A 12,678-nucleotide genomic window follows, 5' to 3' on the forward strand; every position below is an offset into this window, starting at 1 on the left:
ATCGAGCTACCGATGCTACTGCAAGAACTCAATGAGTTCGTAAGAAGCAAGATGGCTGGGTATTTGGAGAAGATTGATCTCCACAACTATTTTGAAGCATTGCCGGCAGGGGTTGACATAAAGAGAGTCTGGGAGTTTGTAACGACCATCAAAGAAGATGGAGTGGCCAGAGTAACCGATATGCAAGCAAGGCCAGAAACAAAAATAGTCATCACCGAGCAAGTTGTAGCAGATGCACTAGACCTCTCCAACAAGGGAGATAGTGTAACTAAAAGAAGGGATGAGGTCAAGGTGTACAATGAGAAGAAAGGTAACTACACCTTTGAAGATATTGCCAACCCAAGAGTGGCAATCATGAGTCAGTTGTACAACCAATACTTCCATATGTGTACGACGAGGCCACAAAAGTACAGAATGCCGCCAGGTGCAATTGCCACGACATTCACTTGGGCAATGATAAAGAGCACTCCAAAGATAATCAATTATGCAGCATATATACATGACAACCTAGTGAAGATGGGTAACAAGAAGCCAATGTATATTGTGCCAGGAGAACTAATCACTAAGGTGATTTATGGGGCATTGCACGCAAAAGGAAGATGGCCTGACCCCCCGTCACAGAACGATTGGCTGAGGCTCAAAGAAGACAAAGAAGACAAGCCATAAAGAGCACCAAGGGTTGCCACAAGATTGAAAAGACGGCTAGAGCCTGCTCAAGAAGAGCAGCCAGAGCAAAAGAAGGGAAAGAAAGAATTTGCCCAAGTGCCGTCAAAAGAGACAAAGTCACAAAAAGCGGCTAGACTAGAGCGGTTGATGGAGAGCTTCAGAGCAGAAAGAGCCCTTAAGGCGATTTGAATGAACTCTAGAAGCCATCTCTAGAAGCAATGTTGGGATCATCCCGAAGGGTGCACAGGGATAGATTCGAAGATTACATTAAAAATTTTGAGATTCTCGATGCTGCATCAGAAAATATCCCGCATATACCTTTTACAGAAGAGGAAGTGGAGCAGGTACGACAGAAACTGCTAGACGAGCAAGAAAGCCAAGAGAGAGAAAGAAAGACAAAGGCAAACCGAGATTTAAAGAAAAAGCCTACATCTCTATCGGCCAGCCCTAAACCCAGCCCACCGCCCTCACCACCTCCTAGCAGCCCTCCACAAGAAGATAAAGAGGAGGAAGACAAATCAGAAGAACAAGAAGAGGCCAAGCAAGAGCAGAGCCAAGAACCGGAACCAAAGGAAGAGGCTAAGCCTCGAAGTGGGCAACAAGAGCCAAATGATTCATATAACACATTTTTTGGACCTGCTAACTGGAGGATACACCAAAGAAGAAGCTGCCACAGTCACATTTGACTTGGCAAGCACAGGGACTAAGGAACAAATGCAAAGCATCAGGCTAGTAGAACTAAAAGAGATGGCCACAGATATAGTGGACCTGCAACCGCACCCGCCCTCCAACGATTGGGATGTGGTGATGACAAAGTTAACTGGGTTAAGAGCGCAATCCATGGCCTCAGAAAGTGAGATGGCAGCTCTCAAGGCCACTGAAGTAAAGATAAAGCTGGAAGTAGACTCTCTACAAGGACAAAGCCAAAGGAAGAAAGAGAGAGAAGCGGAGCTACATGCCAGGCTAGCAAGGGCATTGCAAAGATGCCAGGAAATGGAAAAGGAAAATCAGGCAGCAGCCCAAAGAATGTAAGGAGTTAAAGAGGAATGTAAGCAACTCGGCAAATCATTGATAGAGACCGAGAGGGAAAGGGAAAACCTGACACTACAGCTGGCTGAGGAATCTAAAGAAGTTGAAGCCATGCGAAACACCAAAGAAAAGGCAGAGATAGATCAAGAAGCCAGCCAGGATGAGGTCCTTGAGCTCAAGGACGAGCTCAAAGTGAAAGATCAAACCATCCAAAGGCTGTGGGCATCTCATGCCAGAGTCAGAGCTACTAGCTTGACTCACATTACTACGGAAAGTCAACTTTATGAAGAACAGATGCAAGAACTTCAGAAGGAGCTGACTCTAGAGAAAAAGCAAAGATTGATGATGGCAGAAGGGTCTATTGTCATGCAAACACGAATGGAATAAGAACAAAAAGCCATGCAAGAGGAGTTAGAAAGTATCAAAAGAAAGCTTGAGGAGGCGGAAAAGATAAACGCCGAGTTGAACAACCTCCTCGTGAATATGGGCGAAGAAGTTGAAACAGAAAAACAGAAACTCCCAAAGCAGATTGAGGAGCTGAGAGGAGAGCAAGCCGGAGAGCAAGAGGGCACAGGGCGAGCAGCCAATGAAGGCATAGATTTAGAAAATGTGGCAGATCCTGTGGACACACCTATGCAAGAGGAAATCCTAGAAGGATCCTCTCAAGAGCCACAAGATCTGACACAGGAGGAGGAAGAAAAGCTGCGTAAGGCAATAGAGGTGGAATCAGAGAGACAACAAAGAAAGCCTTGGAGTGGGAGCAGAGGGTTTTCAAATCCATGACTATCTAGAAGATTGACGCCAGCAACCTCAGGCACGAATGGCTTGAACCCTCTCTCCCATATCCTTTGCTGAAATATGAAGCAGCCACCATCAATAAGAGGATTAGAGAAGAGCTGACCGTACCACTCTACAACACAGATATCTCCCAACCAGAAGGGGTCAGGCTAATAGTTGACTCTCAACCCAAATGGAGGAAGGCTTGGCTCACAAAGTACCCACAATACTTAATCCATTTGGTAGAGGCACTGAAAAACATCAGAGACAACCTCAGCTTCCAAGGATCAGGACGTGGAAGGCCCATGAGATATTACAAAGGAGCCAACCCACTTGGCTGAATTATCCTAAGCTGTCGGGCTTGAAGGCAGGTGAGAGAATAAGTGTCCAATACATGGTGAAAACCCTAACGGGCGCCATCATATCGTTCGCTAGCTCACGTGACCTTACGTGCATCATGATGAAGAAAATCTGCAAAACTCTTCTAGCAGTATTTGAGACATTCAAGCCAGGCCAGGTGACAGACAATATCTTCTTCTTCCAAGATACTTACAGATGTGCCTATGATCTATCTGGTCAGTCTTCCAAGGAGGTGATATATGCGTTGTATCAAAGGATAATGTTTCTACCATCCTATCACCTCTAGGCCTTTGAAGAAGCGTTCTACACCGGCTTCTTCACAATAAACACTGATATTTTTGGCCCAACAATGATGAATCTACATGCAAGATACGAATCATTGATCAAGATGCGCGAAACCATATGATGAAGAAGCAGATCAGCGGCCATGTCGGGGACGACATGAGCAAGGAGGGGGGGAGTGTTAGAAGCTGGACACACCCCACGAAAACTAACTACTCGGAAGATTATCATTTTTTGTAATTATTCATTTATTGAGGAAACCCGATTTTTCACCTTGTAAATATTGGGGCTTACAGAAGTTTCCAGATTGTATCCCAGTTTTGATAGTTCCCAGTTTTGATAGTTAGATTGAGTAGATGGTTGATTTTGGAACTTTAGGGTTTGAGAATTGTAAGGTATTTATACCACTTTTTGACCTTAATGAAAAAACCTTTTGTCATTTTTAAAACAAGTTTTGAAGTCTGTGAGTGAGCGTACTGTGTACGAGTGAGAGTGTGAGCTTCATCTTGATGCTACGTGTGCACCGGTGGTCAGAATCGAGTGCAGAGAAGTGCAGCGTGTTGCCCCGACGAGAGCTACGCGCCGATACCTACATTGCGCGCGCACGGTCCGGTTTTGCGAGCTCCTTCTACGAGCTTCATCTGGTGATTTGGTGAGCATACGTTGTCCGATTTTTCATTGCCGCATATCCACGTGTTCACATTGAGTAGAACTACACGTTAGGCACTTTAGATTTCAGAAACGAAGACCTGCAAATTTCGGTCAGACATCCTTTGTGATTTTGCACCAGGTGTTTTGGGTTGGGGATTTCATTCATAGACCTTAGGGAGAGCGACCTATTGGTGTTAGTAGAGTCTCCTTCAAGTTCTGTGGTGTTTCGGGATTGTTTGATGGGTGTTCGGCTCTAGAAAGCGTTGTAGGAAGTTTCCTCTTATGCACTCTTGAAGGCTGTGACTTAGACAATTGGTAGAGACCTCTGTAGGAATTAGTTAGGAGTCGGTCGAGTGTAGGTTGACACCTTATGCTTGCTTCCACGCGCCTGCGGGTCAAGCTTCGTCCTTAGCTGACATTATATGTTAGGTGAGTTCTCGTTGTGCTGACGTCCGTGGCGGCGTATCCGTCCAACACAAGATCCTGAGACAAAGAACTATGGAATATTCCTGGATCTGCTAGCTGCTGGATACACCCGAGAGGAGGCAGCTCAGATAGCATTTCAATTATCAACACCTAAACCAGAAAAATCTGCATTGAGCCCTCTTTTGGTGAAGTTGAAGGAGAATGCAACAGACACCATGGATTTGCAACCACAAGAGGAAGACTGGGAAGAAGTTATACAAAGACTGCAAGGATTGAGATCCAGATCAATGGCTAAAGAAATGGAGTATGAAGGGCTGCTGTTGAGTGAAAAAAAGGTGAAATCAAAAGTGGAAACACTCCAGAAGCAAAACCAGGAGCAGATAAATGGCCAAGCACAGATGCAAGCTAGATTAGAAGCAGCACTACAACAATGTCAAGAGCTAGAAAATCAAAGCCGGGAAAGCAATCAAAAGTTGCTAACCTCTGAAGAGGAATACCAAAAAGTCAGCAATGCTCTTTCTGAAGCTGAGAAGAAAAGGGATGAGCTAACCCTACAATTTGCGGAAGAGTCAAAGAAAGTGGAGAGCTTGAAAGAGGCTAAGGACAGGGCTGAACTCTCATATGAAGCTAGCCAAGATGAGGTAATTGAACTCAAGGATCAAATCAAAGTAAAAGAGAAAACTATTCAGAGGTTGAGAGCATCGTTGGGCAGAGCAAGAGCTGCAACTACAACTAGCACGAGCCAAGAAAGAGATGCATTTGAAGAACAAATGATAGAACTTCAAAAAGAGCTGACGCTTGAAAACAATCAGAGAGTGATGATGGTGGAAGGATCAATGGTGATACAAAGCAGATTGGAAGATGAGAACAAATCTTTGAAGGCAGAATTGATGAAGCTTCAGAAAAGACTGGAAGATAATTCACAGATGCTGCAAACACAGAATGTTGAGATAAAACAGAAGCTAGAAGAAGCCGATAGGGTCAATGTAGAACTCAATGACCTATTAGTATCTGTGACAGAACAAGCTCAGATAGCAAAAGACAATTTACGGAAGCAGTTGAATGAACTTCAGGGCCAAACAAGTGAGGAACGTCAACAAAGTCAGGGGCCGGCAGCAACGGAAGGAATTGATATAGAGAATGTGTCAGATCCGGTGGACACCATAATACAAGAGGACATTCCTGAGGGATCATTACAAGAGCCCCGGGATCTGACACAAGAAGAAGAATACAATCTACAGAAAGCCATAGAAGCAGCTATAAAGGACACCTCAAAAGAAGCAATGCAGTGGGAGCAGAGGATATTAAAGTCGATGACCATTCAGAAATTAGATGCAAATTTCATTCGACATGAATGGCTACAACCCTCTCTCCCCTATCCTCTTCTCAAATATGAGGCTGCTACAATCAACAAGAGGATCAAAGAGGAGCCCACAGTGCCACTGTACAATGAAGATGTCACCAAACCAGAAGGGGTTAAACTCATTGTAGAATCCCAACCAAGATGAAGGAAGGCATGGCTCACTATATACCCTCAGTATTTAGTTCATTAGGTAGAGGCGCCTAAAATGATCAGAGACAACCTCAGCTTTTGCCCTCTACCAAGGATGCGGACATGGAAGGAGCATGAATTGCTAAAGAGAAGCCACCCCACGTGGCTCAACTACCCAAAGCTGTCAGGCTTGAAGGCAGGCGAGAGAATGAGTGAGCAATACATGGTGAAAACCCTAACGGGCGCCATTAAATTGTTCACTGGCTCGCCTAACCTCTCTTGCATTATGCTCAGGAAGATATGTAAAGCCCTTTTGGCAGTCTTTGAGGTCTTTAAACCTGGACAAGCCACAGACAGCATATTCTTCTTCCAAGATACATATAGATGTGCTTATGAAGTGTCTGCACAACCTTCCCATGAGGTGATACATGCCTTCTACCAACGAATAATGTTCTTGCCCTCATACCACCTCCAGGCCTTTGAAGAAGCCTTCTACACCGGGTTATTCACCATCGATACAGATATATTCGGCCCTACATTACTGGCCCAGCATGCACGATATGAGTCTATTTTGAAGATGTACGAAAGCCTCCACTAAAGAAGCAACTCTACTGTCATGTCGGGGACGACATGAACAAGGAGGGGGGGAGTGTTAGCAGAAGACTGGCGGCCACACTCAACTGGAGACTAACGGAATATGAAAAGAAACAAATCCTATGTAGTCATTCCCTGATTAAGAAAAAAAACCTGTAATTTCATTTGTAAACACTTGGGGCTTGCAGAAGTTTCCAATTTTGTATATTATTTTTGCCAGTAGACTGGGTAGGATTTTACTTTGGAACATGAGATATTGTATTTGGAAGGTATTTATACCAAATTTTGACCTTAATGAAAAAAACCCTTTGTTCAGTTTTATGAAGTGTCTGTGAGAAGCGTATTTTGTGTACGAGAGAGAGTGAGAGTTTATCTTGACGCTACGCGCACACTGGTGGTCGAAATCGAGTGCGGAGAAGTGCAGCGTGTTGCCCCCAGAGAGAGCTACACGCCAACACCTACATTGCATGTGTGCGGCCCGGCTTCACGAGATTGACCCGCGAGGTATTTTTGGTGATTTGGTGAGCATATGGTGTTTGTTTTTGCATTTCAGCATATCCACGCGTTCGTATTGAGTAGAGTTACACATTAGGCACCTTACTTTTCAGAAACGGTGACCTGCAAAACCTGTCAGACATCCTACGTGATTTTGCACCAAGTGTTTTTGGGTAGGATTTTGGGTCACCCACCTTAGGGAGAGTGGCCTATTGGTGTTAATAGGATATCCCTCAAGTTTTGTAGCATTTTGAGAGCATCTGATGGGTATTTGGCTCTTGGAAGCGTTGTAGGAAATGTCCTCTTATGTACTTTTGAAGGCTGTAACTTAGACATTGGGTAGAGACCTCTGTAGGAAGTAGTCAATAGTCGGTCGAGTGTAGGTTGACACCGTTTGCTTGCTTCCACGCGCCTGCAGGTCGAGCTTCGTCCTTAGCTGACAAATCTTGTTAGGTGAGTTCTCGCTGTGCTGACGTCCGTCGCGGAGTATCCGCCAACAATGGAGAAAGTCAAGATTAAGATGCAAAGGTGGGAGTATGTGCTTCTTCCCTTTTCAAGCACAGTGAAGGTTATTAATTTTTTCATGTTGCCTTATATAGCCTTCAATAGTCCACTGCTTAAGTTGGCTAAATGCAACTGGAAAGAGTTCTTGAAACCAATTAAGAGATTTCTATGGAAGAACTACACTAAAGACGCACCACCCTGGCAGTGGGTGAAATGGGATACGGTAGCAAGATCTTTGGATCACGGAGGGCTTGGGATCCTTAACCCCAGCACTCACGCGGAGGCTCAATGTGACAAGTTTATAGTAGCCCTTTCTAAGCAAGGTCAAGCTTGGGCCATTATTAGCAAGCATATGATGGATAGCTTCGGAATACGCTCACAAGTCAGCCAGTGGAAAGGACTAGAGGTGCAAGACAAGCTAGTGGCCCCGCAGTGGGCCATTCTGAAACTTGGGGGTATGACAAGCGAGCTTACTTGGAAATGCAATGGAGTCTTTGGAATGGGGAGAGCTACCAAGGTACTTCCACGACTCTACATCTCAATGGTCCCCTTGGCTATCTAAGGCTGGAGGCATCCTTCTGGCCCCTTTCAGGAGGGAAGTTGCTAGAAAGGTTAATAACAAAGGTATTAGACGTATAGGCCAATTATGGGACTACAGCAGAGGCTATTGGAAAGGAATGGATCAACTAGCCTTCGAGTTTAGCCTCAGTGGGTTAGAAAGATTGTTCAGTAGAGCTTTAGAACGGCTCAAGAGGTGGTATTTGCAGAATTGTAAATCTAAGGTTGAGTGGAAAGCTTGGCACTAGCATATGAACGTACATTTCCTAAAACCGCAAACTAAGGATTTGTATCTCACCCTTATGGCATCTCAGGATTGGTTCTCCCCGCTCAATAAGCAGTGGGGTAAAAATTGGCTACACTCAAGGTGGGAGACGATCGTGAATAGCATATGGCATCCTCAATGGCCGCATAGGATGAAGGTTTTCTTATGGAAGGTGCTATGGGGAGCCATGCCGACTGGAGTGAAGGTCCTTGCCAAGGGAATTGGTCTAGACAAATGCTCGCAATGCAGAACTGCTTCTGAAGACCTCCGCACCTTTTCAAGGATTGTTTGACGATCCGTGGTCTGGTAGGCAAGAATCTACAAATGGGTCTGAAGGAGTACGAGCGGAAGTGCGACGCGAGAGAGATTGCGAGAAGAAGAGCATGATGATATGGTGAACTCGCTATGTTGTGATGTGTAGAGAATAGTGAGTTCTTATTAGGTTTTTACAAAAGAATATGTGTACATACCTGGCGGCCCGCCCACTTACCTGGGCGACCACATTGGGCTTTATACCCCAACAACCTCCCACTTAAAGTCCAATGTGGTACTTTAAGTGTGAGAGAAGCTACTATACAAGTTAATATACAAGAGATGTAGAGAAGTGATGTAAAACCCTACACCTAATTGCTTGCGAAAATGCGCAAAGATCTTTGAGGGAAGTCCTTTTGTAAGTAGATCAGTAGGATTTTCTATGGTGTGAACTTTGACAAGCTGAATTTGCTTATCCTCGAGCATTTCCTTGATGAAATGATGCTTCACATCCACATGCTTTGTCTTTGAGTGATAAACTGGATTGCGAGCCAATTGTATAGCACTCTGACTATCACAATATAGCACAGGCATCTCTTCTTTGATTCCCAAATCTGTTACTAGTCGATTAAGCCAAATCGATTCTTTGCATGACTCTGTAGTAGACTGAGTAACACAATCTTGTAATCTAGAACGCCATGATACTGCTCCACCAGCCAATGTAAAGACATACCCTGACGTAGACCTTCGGTTGTCTAAGTCACCTGCATAATCTGAGTCTGTAAAACCCTTTACACTTAGCTCCTGACTCCCATAGCATATACGCATACTCTTTGTAGCTTTAAGGTATCTCAATATTCCTTTCACTGCCTCCCAATGTTTCTTGCCTGGGTTTGACATGTATCGACTTACTACTCCCACTGCAAATGCAATGTCTGGGCGAGTAGCAATCATTGCATACATCAAACTACCCACTGCAGACGCATATGGAATCTTATCCATTTCAGCCTGTTCTTCCTTAGACACATGACAATCTTGTTTGCTAAGTTTCACATATGGTGGCAATGGAACACTCAATGCCTTTCCCTTCTCCGTATTGAAACGTTGCAAAACCTTATCAATATACTATGTTTGAGATAACCAAATCAACTTCTTTGATCTGTATCTCTCAATACGCATACCAAGTATATCACTTGCCTCACCCATGTCTTTCATGTCAAACGATTTTGCCATCTTTGACTTCAAAGCTGAAATTTCTTCCAAGTGCTTGCCAACAATCAACATGTCATCCACATACAAAATAAGGATCATTCAACTGCCATCCTTAGCCTTCTTTGTATAAAGACAATGATCGAACTCACTACGTTTGTAGCCTTGAGAAAGCATAAACTTGTGGAACTTATGGTACCATGCCCTCGGTGATTTTTTTAAGCCATAAAGACTCTTTAACAACTGGCATACCAAATCTTCCTTGCCTTTCTCAACAAACCCTTTTGGCTGCTGCATGTAAATTTCCACATCTAAATCACCATGCAAGAACGCTGTCTTGACATCCATTTGGTGCAACACCAAATCTAATATGGCAACCAATGCAAGAAAGCATGTCAATGTAGTCATCTTGACCACCGGAGAGAAGACTTCATCAAAGTCAATGCCTTGTTCTTGCTTAAAGCCCTTGGAAACAAGCCTTGCTTTGTACTTTGGCTGACTATCATGAGCGGTGATCTTATACCTGTAAACCCATTTACAAGGTAGAGCCTTTTTGCCCTGTGGTAATTTAGCTAGCTTCCATGTCTGGTTTTTATGTAGAGCTGTCATCTCTGACTTCATGGCCAATTGCCAATTCCCAGAGTCCTTCATTTGCACTGCTTCCTTGTAACATGAAGGCTCATTGCAATCAGTCAACATGACATAGTTCATAGATGGAACAAACCGATCAGAAGGTCGCGTGATACGTCCAGATTTACACAAAATAGGTGGCTTAGGCTTAGCCACAACCTGTGGTTCCACTCTATCCTGTCCTTGCTCCTCTTGAGCCCTGACATTTTGTCTTGCACGTGCAGGTCCATCTTCTTGGAAGACAAATCTTCTAATCTCCTCAACCCTCTCTGGTTTATAATGATATTTGGCTTCATTAAAGTGAACATCATTGCTGTGGATAACCTTTCTGGATTCGGGATCCCAAAGTCGGTACCCCATCTCACCAGAATTACCATAGCCTAGAAAGATGCACTTTTTACTCTTTGGCTCAAGTTTGTTCCTAAATTCCTTTGGAACGTGAGTATATGCCTCACAGCCAAAGACTCTGAGATGCTTGTATGAGGGCACCTTGCCTGACCATACCATCTCTGCCACTGAATCCTTCTACAAAACCTTGCTAGGAGATCTATTTATCAGATGAACAGCTGTTGATACAGCTTCAGCCCAAAACCCATTTGGCAGGTGTGCATTAGACAACATACTTCTGACCTTCTCTTGTATGGTCCTATTCATCCTCTCAGCAACACCATTTTGAGGAGGATTGTAAGGAGCAGTAAGTTCACGTTTTATACCTTTTGACTCACAAAAGTCCTGAAAGGCCTTTGAAACATACTCTCCACCATTGTCAGTGCTAAGCATTTAAGCTTCTTGCCACTCTGATTCTCCACAAGTGTCACAAACGTTTTGAAAACACTAAACGCTTAATTCCTGTGCTTGAGAAAGTAAACCCATACTTTCCTTGAGTAATCATCTATAAATGTCATAAAGTAAGAAGCTCCCCCTAGCGATAGGTTAGGCATAGGTCCACACAAATCACTATGAATAAGTGCCAACTGTGTATCTCTTCTATTGCTTCTATGCTTATGTGGCTGATGTGTTTGCTTACCATACAGACGATGTTCACAGAATTCAAAATCATTAAATGAAAAGCCAGGAAAATAACCAGAACGAGACAAGATTTCCATTCCCTTCTTGGACATATGTCCTAACCAGCTATGCCACAAAGAAACGTTCGGCTGCTTGGTTACATTGATTACATTTTTAGAGACATTTGATACATAAATCATGTAAAGTCCTCCAAACTTTACTCCATGTGCTACTGTCATAAAACCCTTGGATATCTTCCACATGTTATGTCCAAAAGTGGTGACGTAGCCAGCATCATCAAGTAAACCTGTGTTGATCAAGCTCTTTGTAATTGTGGGAGCATGTCTCACATTCTTCAGCGTGAAAGAAGAGCCATTCTGAAACTTCAATTGAACATCTCCAGCACCTAAGATCTCACATGTTTTCCCATTGCCTAGCCGAACATGATCTTTAGTGGTCACATAAGAGGTAAACCACTCCTTGTTTGGAGACACATGAAGTGATGCCCCTGAGTCTATAATCCAGTCACTCCCTGCATGTCCATCAGATGCTGTAAGAAGAGTTGGGTCCATTGTATTCTTCAAGAAGTAGATGTCTCTTGACACTAGACTGTCATCCTCTGCAACAGTGTTTTTCACATGTATTTCTTGAATCTTCACTGAGGACTTGTTCTTCTCACCATGGTCTTCAGCTTTCTCTTTGTATTTTTCTGCTTTCCATTCTCTGCAGTCTCTTTTCATGTGACCCTTCTTGCCACAATGGTATCATTCTATGTCACTCTTGCCTTTAGCACTGCGGGACTTGCTACGAGACTGATTCCTCTTTCCACCTTTGTACTTTTCTTTGGTCCTTCCCCTGACAACTAAGGTTGTTCCTTTGCCTTTGTCCATTGGCTTTCTGTTGGTTTCTTCAGTAAGCAGACTGCCTTCTACACCTGCTATGGTCAAACCATCTGGAGGTGCAGAATTACTCAAAGATGTGCGAAAAGTGTCCCAACTTTCCGGCAATGTGATCAACAGGAACATAGCTCTAACAGGTTCATCAAACTTAACACCTTGAGCTAACAACTGACTGTAGATGGTGTTGAATTCATTCAGATGATTGGACATAGGTGTCCCTTCTTTCATCTTCAAGTCAACAAGCTTCTTAAGCCAGTATACCTGTGAAGCTGCACTCTGCTTCTCATAAAGATCACTCAGCTTTGTCCATGCTTCATAAGCCGACATCTCGTCTGCTACATTGAAGTAAACGCTTTCTGCCAAAGTCAGCATAATGGTAGAAAGTGTCAATTCATCCATTTCGCTCCATTCATCTTCGTCCATATCTTTTGGTTTTATCCCCTTGATCTTTATAGGTTTTATCTGCTTCTTCCACAATGGGAAATTGGTTCCATCCAGCTTCTTGATATTGTAAAGAGCAGTGTCCTGTGATCCAGCCATAGCTACGCTTCAGAGTAGTTTACTTTCCTGGGAAAAATTCG

The sequence above is a fragment of the Adiantum capillus-veneris genome, chromosome 10 (assembly GCF_014529385.1).
Source record: "Adiantum capillus-veneris isolate H3 chromosome 10, ASM1452938v2, whole genome shotgun sequence".
Classification (NCBI taxonomy): domain Eukaryota; kingdom Viridiplantae; phylum Streptophyta; class Polypodiopsida; order Polypodiales; family Pteridaceae; genus Adiantum; species Adiantum capillus-veneris.